The sequence below is a fragment of the Equus asinus genome, chromosome 28, assembly GCF_041296235.1.
Source record: "Equus asinus isolate D_3611 breed Donkey chromosome 28, EquAss-T2T_v2, whole genome shotgun sequence".
Classification (NCBI taxonomy): domain Eukaryota; kingdom Metazoa; phylum Chordata; class Mammalia; order Perissodactyla; family Equidae; genus Equus; species Equus asinus.
Genome location: NC_091817.1, coordinates 46,777,517 through 46,792,012, shown reverse-complemented (window position 1 = coordinate 46,792,012; position 14,496 = coordinate 46,777,517). Strand labels below are relative to the sequence as shown.

General features: G+C 51.7%; 1 pseudogene; it reads right to left on the bottom strand.

Annotated features, from left to right (window-relative positions):
- Positions 1 to 12,653: 12,653 nt before the first annotated feature.
- Positions 12,654 to 14,012, bottom strand: LOC106837990 (small ribosomal subunit protein eS6-like; annotated as a pseudogene).
- Between the last annotated feature and the right edge of the window lie 484 nt (positions 14,013 to 14,496).

The following is a 14,496-nucleotide window of genomic DNA, read 5'->3' as shown; positions in this document are numbered from 1 at the left end:
TTAAAACAACAGAAGCTGCTCTCTCCCATTCTGGAGGCCAAAATCAAGGCGCCGACAGGCCTCGTTCCCTCCAGAGGATCTGAGGGAGGATGGGTTCCGGGCCTCTTGCCCAGCTTCCGGGTGCAGCCGGGATGCCTGGCGTTCCTGGCTTGTGGCCACATCCCTCCAGTTTCTGCCTCCATCTTCACACGGCGCCCCCGTGTCTGCGTCCACACTTCCCTCATCTCACAGAGACACCCTTCTCACAAAGGCCCACCCTCAGCCACAAGGACCTAGTCTGAACTGGATGAAGTCTGCAAAGACCCTATTTCCAACTAGGGTCATTCTGAGGCTCCAGGTGGACATGAATTTTGGGGGGCGCTGTTCAACCTACTACATGTTGTCAAAAAAAGGGACTTTGCATGTGTGATTAAGTTAAGGATCTTGAGATGGGGACGTCATCCTGAACTATCCCATGGGGCCAATGGGACCTCAAGGTCCTTATAAGGGGGAGGCAGGGGTCAGAGTAGGAGGAGAGAGGATGTGATGGGAGAGGCATGGCTGCAGTGGTGCGCACGGAAGAGGGAGGGAGGGGCCCCGAGCCAAGGAGTGCAGGCAGCCTCTGGAAGCTGGAAGAGGCCAGGAAACAGAGCCTCTCGCGGAGCCTCCAGAAGGACCCAGCCCTGTCAGCACCTTGCCTCTAGCCCCGCAGGACGCATCCCGGGCTTCCGACCTTCAGCACTGTAGGAGAGTAAGTTCACGTTGTTTTCCACCACTAAGGCTGCGGCCATTGGTTACAGCAGCCCCAGGACACCAGCACAGCTCCATGATCAGCTGTGTCTGCAGGAGGCCGCAGAGCTGGGCCACGGGCCGGGCCGCCCCTCGAAGGGAAACCACCGGGCATGGGCCGTGCGCCGCGGACGCCGGCTCCCAGGCCCGCGGACCACACAGCGCTGCCGGCCTGAGTCATGCGGCCCCGGGAGGCGCCTCCTTACAGCCTCCTTACCAGAAATGCCCTGGGTTCGCCCGGATTATTTTTCTAGTGATCAAGTAACACTTTCCAGATGCAGACTTTGGCCAGGGGCCAGTCGCAGGCTCCGCGTGGCCTGAGAGCCACGCAAGCCACTCAGGTGGGTTCTTCAGCCCGGGCCACCATCACTGCCCACCCAGTGCCCTCCAGCACCGGCCGTGTCCTGGTGGGCAGCCGTCCTGCCACCGTTGGGGGAGCCCTGGCAGGCGGGACTGGAACGTGGCGGGGGCCGTGGGCAGACAGCCCAGCGCGCCCTTGGGTCTCCCTGGCCGTCCTGCTCTGCGCATTCTCAGCCCGGGCTCAGGGCAGCTCTGTTCACACCCCGTCCGCTCGGAGGCGTGTATTTATCTTCCATCACAGGCGGTTGGGGGCACTGGGAGGAGCAGGACTTAAACATGACAATAAGCAGTATCCTGTCTCTCCCACTTGACGTCATCTCTGCTCATTTGAAAAGTCTCTGGTAACTAGTCTACAATGGGGCTCCGGAGCCTCTCAGGGCAGGTCTTCCTGACTCTCCCCTTCCTAAGATGCCCATGGCTGGAGGGGAGGTTTAGGGTCTCCATGGTTTTGCTGGGGGAGGGGAGCCTACCCTACCCCCAGATCCTTTTACACAACATGGGAGCCAGGACTCGCTTCCTGGGGTGGCCATAACAAACACCCACAGACAGGAAGTTATCCTCGCATGGGCCTGGAGACCAGGAGTCTGAGATCCAGGTGTGGCAGGGCCTGCTGCCTCCAGAGGCCCCAGGGGAGGCTCCTTCCTGCCTCTTCCGCCTCCTGGGGACCCCAGGCGCTCTCTGTGGCCACATCACCCCAGTCTCTGCCTCCATCCTCACACGGCCTTCTCCTCTTCTTATAAGGTCTCTCGTCACTGCACTGAGGGCCCACCCGGGGAACCCAGGACCATGTCTCTCGAGACCCTTGATCACAACTGCAGACTCTTTTTCCTAACAGGGTCACAGGTGCCAGGGGTCAGCTCTTGGAGATCTCTTTTTAGGGTCCCATTCAACCCACACAGCGAGCCCAGGCTCACCTCTGGCCGCTCTCCCACCCCAGCAGCCTGGGCTCTGGCGCCGCCTGGTGCTGGAGCTGGACCGTGCATGGGGTCCCCCCTCCACATCGCACTGGGTGGTGGCTCTCAGCCCTCTGCTTTCAGCCTTGCCCTTAACCCACCTCCCTCGCTCAACCCCAGGGTTCAGACCCAGGGGGCAGCTCAGGACAAGTCGCCCCCATCACTTCTTCATCTCCCCGTCATGCAGCTGGAGCCGAGAGGGGAGGACGCCCCTTCTGCGAAGCAGTGAATTTTATTTCCACTCCGGCTGATAATCAGCTTGAAGGTCAAGTTCAACAGGGCTGAACTCTGGATGCAGAAGTGGGAGCTAAAGGCATTCAGAAAACCCTTTTGTCTTTGACCTACATCAACTTGCAGGACTGTGTCTCAGAACTCAGAAGCTCAGCTCGGACCCCTCCTTTCGTGCTGAGCTCCTGTGAAGCGTTCCTGGTCCCCGGAGGCAGACAGGAGCCCTGGCCGAGAAGGGAAAAGGTCATGCACCCCCAAAGACAAAAAAGGAAAGCACAGCCACGTGTTCTAAAAGCAAGATCCCGCTCGTCGACTAACGGCACCTGCACTGACCCCATCTCACCAGCAGGAGGCCTCAGAGGCGTTACGAATCAACCTTATGGCAGGGCGACTTTACATATGATGGAGTGCACACGGTTTATGGGTGCTGACTGTCTACACCCGAGTAACCACAACCATGACAGAGCGTCACCCCCTCAGGCCCCCGGTCAGCCCTCCCCGAGCCGTGCCCCTTCTAGGATGGCACGTCAATGGAATCGTACGGCAGTAAGAGCTGCTCTCGGCCCTTGCCTCCCCTACGGGGGAGCACAGTCAGGCCTCCAGCTCCTCGAACGGGGCCAATGAGGATGGATTTTAAAATAAATAAAGATTCATGGCTTTGTATGTTAAAAAAATAACACCTATTTCACTGCTTGTCGTGAGGGTCAAATGCAATTACGTGCATCAAGTGCCTGGCACTTGTTTAAAAACCTCTAAGTGACAGCAACGTGCCTCCTCTCTGTTCTCCACTCCGCACCCAGAATCAGCTGAAAGCTGAAGCCTGACCAGATGCTCCGCTGCTTACAACCTCAACTGGCTTCACCACCGGCTGCCTCTGAGGTCACCTCCTTCTACTGCATTGACTCCCTCTCCCTAACCCACAACCTATGCTTCCACCTCACCAAACTTCCTCCTGCCCTCTGAACCCACAGGGCCTTCTGTGCCCCTGGGCCTTTGCACATGCTCTACGCCTTCTCCAGAACTCCACCCCACCTTTCTAGACCCAGCACAAATGCCACCTCCTCTGTGAAGGCGTGTGGTAGGCAGGTCGCAGTTCCTTATATCTCTGTCTTCCTTAGCAGCATCTGTTGCCTCTTCTCTTTTTGCATTTATCATGCAAATTACCTTACTCACCTGTCAAAATGGATGAGGTAAATTGAAGTGTGGGTTCCAATTCTTCGCTCTGCTGGAAGACTGCTGTACAGCCCCATGGCCTTGGGGCTTGCACAGCCTCGTGGTGGGCAGAGAGCAGTTCCCACCTCTTGGCTTTGAACTTGGCCATGGGACTTGCTTTGACCAATGGGTTTCTGCCATGGCCACCAGGAGAACACGCCCCAGGTAGCCCACTGGCCACAGAACAAAGATGTGTGGAGTAGGACGGGATCCGATCTGCAGCTTGGAGGCAAGCCCAGCGGAAGCCGGCATAGACCAGCTGACCCCACCCCCTCACTCCAGCTGACCTGCAGACACGGGAGCAAGAGAGCACCACAGTCGCACGTGCTTGCACTCAGCATCACTGTGGCAAGAGTGAACTGTTATGATGGTTCCATTGCCTCTTTTTATGACAAGCATCTATAAGACAGGGACCACGTCATGCTCCCTCTGCACCCCAGCTCCAGCATGAGGCTGACTCTTGAAGGGGAAGACGTTTCAGAAGGCCTTGTGAAAGAACGTATCGTCTGTTTCAGCCACGAGGAAGAAAAGACAGAAACAGGAACCCCAGCACCGACGGGCCCTCCCCGGGACAGCTGAAGGGTGAAGAGCATGGATTCCAACTGCCGGACAGGCCAGGCTTCACTCCAGCAGCCTCCTTAAGGGACTGGGCCTCAGTTTTATCAGCCACAAAGTGGGGCTAATAACAGTGTGAACCTCACAGTGTTGTTGGGGGGAGTAAATGAACTAATGTAGGAAAGCCCTGAGTATAGCGCCTGGCACATTGTCAGCTCCCCCAAACATACCTAAAATGGCTATCTGGGAGAGAGACACAAGCTAACCCAAGAACTGTACTTAGCAAAGAGAAGAACCGGAAAGCACTCATTAGAGAGAAGCATCCTTTGGAGCGTGGACTATGCAGCTCCAGAGACAGAGGCCCAGCACAAGGGGAGGAGGAGAACCAGTGGGGAAAGTGGAGCAGAGGTGAGCACATCATTCCTGATGGCTGGGCTTTTAGCCCAATACCTCATTTCTCCCAAATTTCCAGAACTTCCTGCCTGGCTCCTTTGATGATTCAAACCATAGACACCACAGTTGTGAACTTAGGGGATAAAATACACTCAGCTTCTGGTATAGGTGTGTTGTGTTTCCTAACGGTAACACATTATGTTAACACACATTAGGTAACACACACAATGTTTCCTAATGTACCAGAGGTACATCCAAGCATGCATTACTAATACTGACCTTTTCCTAAACCAGTCATCTGCTGATTGTCTCACTGTTTTAGGGAAAATCTCCACTTTCTATACATCCCTAGTGAAATTTCAACTTTTTAAAAAATCTGCAAGTCAATAATAGAGATAAATTGTAATCAGATAATTCACGTAATTAATCTAAAAGAAGACAAGAAAAACAAGAAAAAAGTAATGAAGAAGAGATAAGACAAATTGAAACCAAATAGCAAAATGGCAGGTTTTCACCAAACGATATTAATATTCATCTTAAATGCAAATGGTCTAAAAACTCCAATTAAAATGCAGAAGTTGTCAGATTGTATGAAAAAGCAGGGTGAGACTATGCTGTCTACAAGAAACCAACTTTAGATACAAAGATATAGATAGGCCAAAAGCAAAGGGAGGGAAAAATGTGTACCATCCAACATGCTACGCTAATCAAAAGTAGACCTCAGAACAAGGAATATTTCCAGGAATAAAGAGGAACTTATCATAATGATAAGAAGGCTGACTCATTAAGAATATACAAAATTCCTACTGTGTACATACCTAATAATAGAGCTTTAAAAGACCTAAAGCAAAAACTTATAAAATTGAAAGGAGAAATAGACAAACGAAAATCATAGTTGGAGAGTGAAATTTAAAAATGCCATTTGCAAGAGTTACAAAATACGAAATATGAAACACTTATTACATCTGACAAAAGAGGAACAGGACCTGTGCACTGAAAACTACAAACGCTGCTGAGAGAAATTAAAGACCCAGAGAAACGGAGAAGTACATTGTTCGTGGAGCAGAACCCGAGGAACTCTCCAACTCCATCTATAGCTTAAATGTAATCCCAATCAGAATCCCAGCAAACTTTTTTTTGGTAGAAATTAACCAGCAGATCCTAAAATACACATGGAAATACAACGACTGCAAAATAGTCAAAACAACTTTGAAAAAAGAACAAAGTTAGAAGATTTACATTCCTATTCAAGACTGTCGTTATAAAACAGTGAGCAGGACAGTGCAGGACTGGTAACAGGAGAGACAAACAGACCGAGAAAATGGAAACAAGAGTCTAGAAACAGACCCAAACATATACGGTCTTTTATTTATTTATTTTTTTGCAAAAGCACAAAGGCAAATTTGATGGGGAAAGGAGAGTATCTTCAATAAAAAAGTACTGGAAGAATCGGATATTCACACGCAAAAATGCACTTTGATCTATCCCTCACACCATACACAGAAATTAACTCCATCAGATCATAGACTAAATGTAAAACTTAAAACTATAAAACTGCTAGAAGAAAACACAGGAGAAACTCTGTGACCTTGGGATAGGAAATGATTTCTTAGATACGGTTATCAAAAGCACAATCCGTAAAAGAAGAAATTGATAAATCAGATTGTTTAAAGCAAATACTATAACACAGAGTTCTTGGTTTTATGACGCTGTGTGTGACTACAACAGCGCTGAGTGTGGGGGAGCGGGAGCAGACGGACAGACCGCGGCTGGGCTCCTGCATTTTCCTGGAGGAATTCACTAACTCTGAGTAGGTCACGGTACGTTAAAGATGCATGGTGAAATCCCCAGAGCAACCACTAAAAACGATGGTGTTTCCCGTGGCCTGGGAAATATATTAAGCAAATACAGAAGAAAACGGCATCATATCAAGGGTACAATCCTAAATATATAAAGAAAAAAAGGAATACAAAGAGGCCAAAAAGAAATATGCGTGCATGTGAATGATGAGACTACGGCGGGGTTTTTTTTTCCCTACTGTTATGTTCCTAACAAAAATGTTTAAAGTGAGCATGTGTTACTTTAGGGGGAAATGTGTAAAATAGGAAAATGAAAGAAAAATGAGAAGGAGGAAAGAGGAGAAAAAAAAAACAGGAAAGAAGGGACAGAGGGAGTGAAGGAAAAATAAGTGATGGGGAATCCTCAGACCAGAGAGAGGAGGGATGGCCGGGGCGTTTGCAAGCCAGGAGCTTCCCCCCGGCCTCCATGCACGGTCAAACGCAGGACGACGGCTGTCAGGTGACTTGCAAGAGCAGAGCTTCCTGTGAACGTGGAGCAGAAGGAGATGTACCAGCTGCATTGTCCACACCTGTAGCCGCGCGCTCTGTGCTCATCATGAACGGAGGGCAGAGAGAAGCGCGCTGCTGTTTAACTGACAACAGCAACCAAATGCACCCAGTTGCAGCTGTACAGGCGTGCCGGAGACCGCCGGGGATGCAGTGCTCTCGGTGCACATCCACAGCCTGCATGGGGTCCCGCAGTGGCCCGCCCCCCATGGCCTGTTTCTGAGATTAACCCTCATGACAGGGAGTCAGGGAATGGCTGGTCCCACCTCCTTCCAAGCCCTAGGGAAGGGGCCGGGATCCGGACCTCTCTGAGTCAGCCTTGCTGACCAAGACTGGGCCGGGTCAGCGGAAGAGAAGGTCACAAAGTTCCCATGAGTGACGTGATCTTGCTCCATCTGCAGAAGGAGCCAGCCTTGGTGGAGAAATGGCAGCTCTCCACGCGGAAAGACGTCTCTGGCTTCCCAGAATCCTTAATCAAAACCCTATAAACGTACAAGCTTTTCAAGGGTAATTCTTCTTACTAACATTTCCCATCAAGAGATGGAAGTCATCTGAGAGAGCGTTGGCTCTTCGCCTCTCGATGCGGTCTCTGTGAAGTGTTTGCTGACACGGTGGCCGACTGCTGGCTGAGCCCAGAAGAGCCGGGATCAACAGAAGCCTGACACTCTGCAAGCCCGCCACTGGACAACAAGCCCGTCCACCGTGTTTACCTGGAAGACATGTCTTCAGAATTTTATTTTTTTAATTTATCCTGGCCAGGAGTCACCATAAAAATGGGCCTGGGTTTGAATCCTTGCCATAGCACTTCCTGGCTGTGTGTCCTGGAGAAAGTCACTTCCCTTCTCTGGGCCTCACCCCCTCCTCTGTCAGTGAGGACAGTGAGCATGATGCGCGGCCCAGGGCTGCTGTGGAGATCAGGGAGAGGGTTCGGTGAGTGCAGATTGTCAGTGTGCAGGTAAGCATCTAAGAAACAACAGCTGTTACTCGTATTTAAAATATAGATTCTTGGCTGTGTGTGCCTGACCCGAACGCTTTCACTCCCTGGATAACTCACACTCTGTCCGCCTTCCGCGTCGTTCAGGCCCCCTGGGGTCAAGCACACCGGTGCCTCGTGTCAGAACGGCACAGCCCTGGGAGGCGGGAGTCCCAGCTGGGCTCTTGGCTCTGCCACGCTCTTCCTCTCTGCTGCTGGGTTTCTCCATTTGTAACAGGACAGGACTTGGCAAGCTCCCCGAGAAGCCTTCCACTCTGACCTTCTCCACTCTTCCCGTTTAGAGCAGACGGAAATTCAGCTCCACACACAAAATGTGGAGGGAAGCTGGGGGGTGCCCGTGGGCCCAGGCGAGGGGAAGTCATACCAATTGGTGCAGAAAACCATTTGACAAAATTCAACGTCCATTCATGATAAAAACTCTCAGAAAACTTCGCATTAATAGGAACCTCCTTAATCTGATCAAGAAGATATACCCAAACCCCACGGCAGGTATGTTAATGATGAAAGGCCGAACGCCTTCGCTTAGGGTCAGAAACAAGGCAAGAACATACCTCCTCACTCCTCCTGTGCCACATTTTACTGGAAGGCCCAGCCGGAGAAATATTGCAAGAAAAAGACATCAGAGGCGTTCGGACTGGAAAGGAAGAAACAGAACTGTCCCTAATTTGCATACAGCACTGTCTATGTAGAAAATCTTAAGGAACCTAGAAAAGAAGCTTATAGGGATAATGAGTTTAGCAGTCTCAGAAAACAAAGCCAACATACAAAAATTAACCATATTTCTACGTACTAGCAATAAACAATTGATAACTGAAATTTTAAGAATACTGCCAGTTACAATAGCACCCCCCCCCCCAATGAAATGCTGAGCTGTAAATCTCACAGAACTCGTGCACGGTTTCTACATTTCATTTTGTCTGCTCCGTAACTCGAGCATTCACCATTGCCCTCTCACCTGGCTCCTGCCTCCTCCCACTGACTGTGGACTCTGCGGGAACGGAGCCGTCAAGATGCCACCTCTTTTCATTTTTGATCTTCCTAAAACTGCAAGCAAAACCTGGCACCGAGTCGGTGCCCAGTAACTGGTTGATGAATGAATCGATGCACTTGAAATTGACCCAAGACTTGATTCTGATAATGACTGATAGTGGACTCGGGGCAAGGATTTTGGGGGGAAAAAGGGGGCTGTTTTGTGATTGCGGAGAGAGACTGGCCAGAGCAACGTGAGCCCCAGACCCCATTGCGCCAGGATAAACTCTCAGCACAGAGGTCTCCTTAGCCATTGACAGAACTAAGAATAGACGGAGAAAGCCCTTATAGACATAGTTATTAAGTACCAATTAGTATCCAGGCTGGAGCCATCTAGGGTTTGGAAAAATGTCTTCAGATTATTTTCCAAGGGTTTGATGAAACCCCAAAGACATTTTTCCCAGGCATATTTTTTCCAGAAGTTGGAAACTCTCGAGTATTTAAAGGAGAATTTAATCCCTAGGTTTGGGGTTTGTTTGTGTGAACTCATCCTGATGGAACGGTGCCCGGTGCCCATGGGGCTTGTGTGTCTGTATTTTATGTGTGGAGTTAGATGCTGGTGGAATTTCGAGGGCATGCAACTGAATCTCATGGTAATTCTGAACTCAGGGCTTGAATTCCAAGAGGGTATACACTTGGCAGATGCATTCCCCAAGGATTGGAATCAAAAGACGCCCCTTGGGTTGCTACACGGCCAAACCGTGAGCCTTGGAGAACCTGGGACCCTGGGTCGGCAGAGAAGCAGAGGACAAGCGGGGCTCCAGCACCTTTCCTGGGCAGGCCACACCAGGGTGGGAGACACAGAGGAGAAAGTATTTCTAAATTTAGAAAGTAAAAATTGCTCACTGTAGAAAAATTAGAGTATACAAATAGAAAGATTGAGAGAATAAAAAAAGACTGCTGAGACAACAGAGACAACCGCTGGTGATGTGGACAAGCGGACTTGCTTTCAGTTTGTTTGGGGTTCCTTTGCCCTGCGCTTTGGGAATTGCTTTCAAGGTGGCAAATGCACGATGGACATGAAAGGCGGACTTGTGTCTCATCAGCCCGGGCCCCTCGGTACAGCTGGTCACCGTCCTGGTGGGCAGCAGGGTGAACAGGATTCCTGCGCCAGCTGCACCTGTCACTCACGCAAAGCCCATCCAGAGCAGGTGGGCACCAGATCCCACCCACCTCGCAGAGGGAATGGGAGCAGGGAGGGGAGAGAGGAGACGTGTGCGGTGGGTAAAACGTGGTGACTTTGCAAACCACCACCGGCCAAGCTTCAGTTTCCTCATTTATAAATGGGACTAATCCCGCCCTCACAACTTAATTCCTCCTAAGATCTTGGTGACGCTTAGGGTGATATAGTGTGAAGACATAATGTCACATGGTTAGTGTGGTGTTCGATTAGGCGGTGAGCATTCAAGAAATGGTCCCCAGGAAGGAAAGACCTGTTTTATATCCTTCTGAACTATGAGAGCTTCCCATCTGGAGAATAATTTATTAGTGGGTATACTGTTATTAAAACTGGCATCCTCTGGATATGTTTCTGTGTGTTTAAACCCTCTACTGTAATTTCAACACAAAGCGACTTTGAGCCCATCAAAAGGACTACATTGACCCTGCAGTGCACTTAAAATTGGACCAGAGCCCCATGACCGGTTGGTAGGAGTGGAAATTGGTACAATCACTTTGGAAAACTGTGTGACAGTGTCTACTGATGCTAAACATACACCTACCCCAGGAACCTGCACTTCCACTCCTGAGTGCGTACCCAAGAAACACAAGCGCACGTGTGCACCAAAGCCAAGTGCGGGAACCTTCAGGGCCTTCTTCCTGACGGCCCTACCTGGACTGCCCACCACCAACAGCACACACAAATAGACTGTGGTCTATTCCTATAATGGAATACTACTCAGCAATGAAAAAGAACAAATGACTGGGACAACCAACCACGTGGATAGACTGCAGAGAAATAACGCTGAGTGAAAAAAGACATGATGAGCACATACTGTTTGATGCCATTTATGGGAAGCTCAAAACAGTCAAAATGGTCTTGGCAGTGGTTCTCAACCAGGGTGATTTTGGCCCCCAGGAGACATTTGGCAATGACTGGAAACATCTGGCTGTCACCACTGGAGGGGAAATGCTCCTGGTATCCAGTGGGAGGAGGCCAGGAGGCTGCTAAACCTCCTACAATGCACAGGATGGCCCCACTATATAGCATTACTGGCCCCAAATGTCCATGGTGCCAAGAGCGAGAAACTGACGTATAACAGATGTCAGGTACTGGTGACAATTAGGGATGAGGCAGGGACAGGGAGGGAGCTCAGGGGCACTGGAAATGCTCCACACGCTTACATGGCGGTGTAAGTAAGCACAAGTCCATTTCCGGCTAGTGCGCTTAGCCATCCGTCAGTCATCCTCCGCTCCAACCCCAGCCAGCCCCACACTCCGCAAGGCGCGACATCAGCGCCCTTGCCACCACTCCCGCTTAAGTAGGACAGGACGTTTTAGTCCACAAAGTATCACTTTGACTCAAGTGAAATGAAAAGGTCTGGTTTTGGGGGATTCCAAGTCATATGAATGTGCAGACTCATGGTAGCCACTCCGTTCTCTTTCGCAATATTTTCCAAGCCACCGCCGTGGCAAGTGAGCGAGGCTGCCATTGACGGCCCCCCAGGTTTTACTGCTCTGGCACCCCTGACTGGAGAGCTCATCATTTCTGGAGAGCTCATCATTTCCGTGAAAAGGGGCAGGCTCGGCTCCGCCCTGCTGGCTCAGGCGGCTGCAGACCTGCTCCGGGGCGTCGGCGCGGGTGGGTCATCGCTCAGTGGGCCAGGAGGTCAGTCCTGAGCAGCTGACACTGCTGGCTGGTGCTCGGCTTGAGCCACAACTTAATTCCATCCGGTCCAGGGCACAAATGGGCCAGAGCGATGCTCTGGCTGGACCTGCGAGCCTATTGTGCTGCGGCTACTGCTCCAGGGAGAGGGCTCTGAGGCTCCGAGCCAAGGGGCGGGAGAGCCGGCTGAGAATCTCTCAGGGAATTTTATTTTCCCTTTGACTCCTATTATACCATCGCCGTTAGGACTAAAGAGACCAAAACACTGACATCGATCTGGTTTCAGGAGAAGATGACTCAGAAGTCAATATGGGTTTTGCAGTGCAATCTGAAGTCGGGGACTTCAACCACCCAATGCCACAGGAAGTCAGGCGGCCCGCCCGCCTGGGAACATCCAACAGGCTTTCGGGCCAAGCAGACGGCACCTCCAAATGTCTAACACACGAACTGTGTTGAAGACGCTGAGACCCTGACAATTTCAGAGCAAAGTGTTTCTAGAAGAGAAGGACTAGCTGCTTTCCTGCAGAGGGCAGGAGGCAAGTGTACACGAAACTGGTTTCCGCGGTGGCCGTCAGCACCCACCGCGCCCCCAGGACCAGGCTCCTCCCCGCTCTAGGTGTCTCTCCTCTCCTCTCCTCCATCCCCTCTGCCTCCCCACAGCCTCAGCCCTCCCTGCCCGGGGCTGGGCACACACAGACCTAAAGCTTCCAGCGGTTTGCTGTGTTTATCGAAGTGCGTGCTCTCTCCTTAGTCGTAAACGGGGCTGAGCTGAAGTTTTATATTTCTATTTCTTTGGAAACAAATCTTAGGTTGCTTCAAATCTTAGGCTGGAGGCGGTCTTTGACCTGGTTTATCTCCTGTGCACTGGTGACTTTTAGTTCTAAAAGAAGTCCCATTACAGCTGCAAAGAAGAGTAGGAACAGAAAAATGGAATGCACGGATGTGTGGCCGACCCTTGATTCCGCATCTGAATGAGAGGAAGACAGCGGGAGTACAACTTTTCTACTGGGCTGGTCGGGATCACTTCGCTGGTTTGCCCACAGTCCAGACATTCACGCTTTTAGGGGAAATTTGGCCAGAAAGAAACATATACCTCTCCTGGTGAACCCTGACCAGGTAGCAGGCAACATCCACCCGTCTGGGTTGAACAGATGCATCCCCAACTGACAGGACGGCAGAACTCAAATGAGGGGACAGGCAAGCAGTGTCAAAGGTCACAGTAGGTAAAAGGGGGAGATTGGAAAGGCGAGTTGTCAGAAAGGAGGACCTGGCCCGGCCCTGAGCTAGGCTTCCTGTGGGAAGGGCCCACTCGGCCAGGGCTCCTGGTCCGGGGCTCACCTGGAGAACGTGGCCCAGCTCCTCCTCCAACATCAGAGGAGCCACCAGTGTCCAGGGCTCGCTGAGCCCCACGCGGTGCTAAGACGTCACACCCATTACACCGTGCCTACTCCTGTCCCCGATTCGGTGTGGCAGCACCACCACAGCCACTTCCTAGACAGACACTGGGCCACGCCCCCAAGGCCACATGACCGTTAGTGCAGGGTGAGTATGGCTTCTGCACCCCAGTTTTTAATCATTTCATTACTTCGTTGTTGTTGTTTGATGTCTGATCTGATTTATTTGTTACCCTTAGAAAATCTCATTCCTGACTGGACTCAGAGGACAGCCTCAGTCTCTTGGCAATCTGTTCCTGGTGTTTTTCTTCGGCCTCCTTCGTTCTCTTGGCCAAAAGCTCAGCATACTCTGCAGACTCTTCCTTATTTTCTGAGGACGCTGCTTCTCCAGAGCAGTACGCTGACGTTTGCGCCGCAGGACATGTGGAGTCGCAGGACGCCGGACCTTGGGTGCTTTGGTCCTGGGTTTCTCACCTTCTTTCTCAGAAGCTTTCTCACAACATGCTGGCGGCCATCAGCTTCCTTAGAGACTGGCAAGTCTGCAGATTCTGCTGGCTCTTTTGGGCCCAGGCGACGAGGCACAGTAGCATCCGTGAGTCCAGGAACATCCTCCTCCCCTTTTTTACAACGACCAAGTTGAGAACGCTCAGACTGGCATCCACAACGCAAGCCCGCACAGAGCTGCACTTTCTTTCTCCAGCCTCCTCGCTCTGTAACAGGAACGCCCCTTCCTCAAAGGCCCGCGGACAGGCCGTGGGTGAAGGCCCCCTGCTCCAGGGGGAGCCTTGTTTGTGGCCCCACCACGGGTCCGGACCACGAAACCCTCCCCTTCTTCACTCAGAGCATCAGCAGCAACTTCTGTGGCCATACGCTTCTCACAAAACGGACAGTCTGCGTTCATCGTCGCCTTCAATGACTTTCTGGCAGCCGGGCTGGGGCAGAGATGTTCAGCTTCATCCCGACGCACCGATCGCCTCTGAGGCACCACAAACAAGTTGTTTTTGATTTCATGCTGCAGGCACTGAGGGATTGTGCAGTTTCCCTGCGTTTCTCTGCAGTATCCCCGGCCCTGCCTGCCGCCCCAGTTCACCACCAAGTGCCAGGGACGGAGCTCAGCAAGCAGGGCCCGCCGCAGGAGCGAGACGGGGAGCGCCTGCCCGCAGCACAGTGCCGGGACTCTGAGCAGAACAACTCCCCACTGTGCCACCAGACAGGAGGTCCTCGTGGGGTGATCAGGGAGCCTGATGCCTGTAAAGAGCTCAGAAGCGGGCCTGGTCCATAGGAAGCCCTCTGTCTTGGCTATCATGAACAGCTTAAAAATATGCTAAGCCCTCAGCCAAAGGAGAAGGATGTCCCTGAGAGGGGAGGGGAAGTGGAGGAGCTGGAGGAGCTGGAGAGAGGTGCTCAGGGGGCGCCCCAGGGTGACCAGAGGACTCTGCTC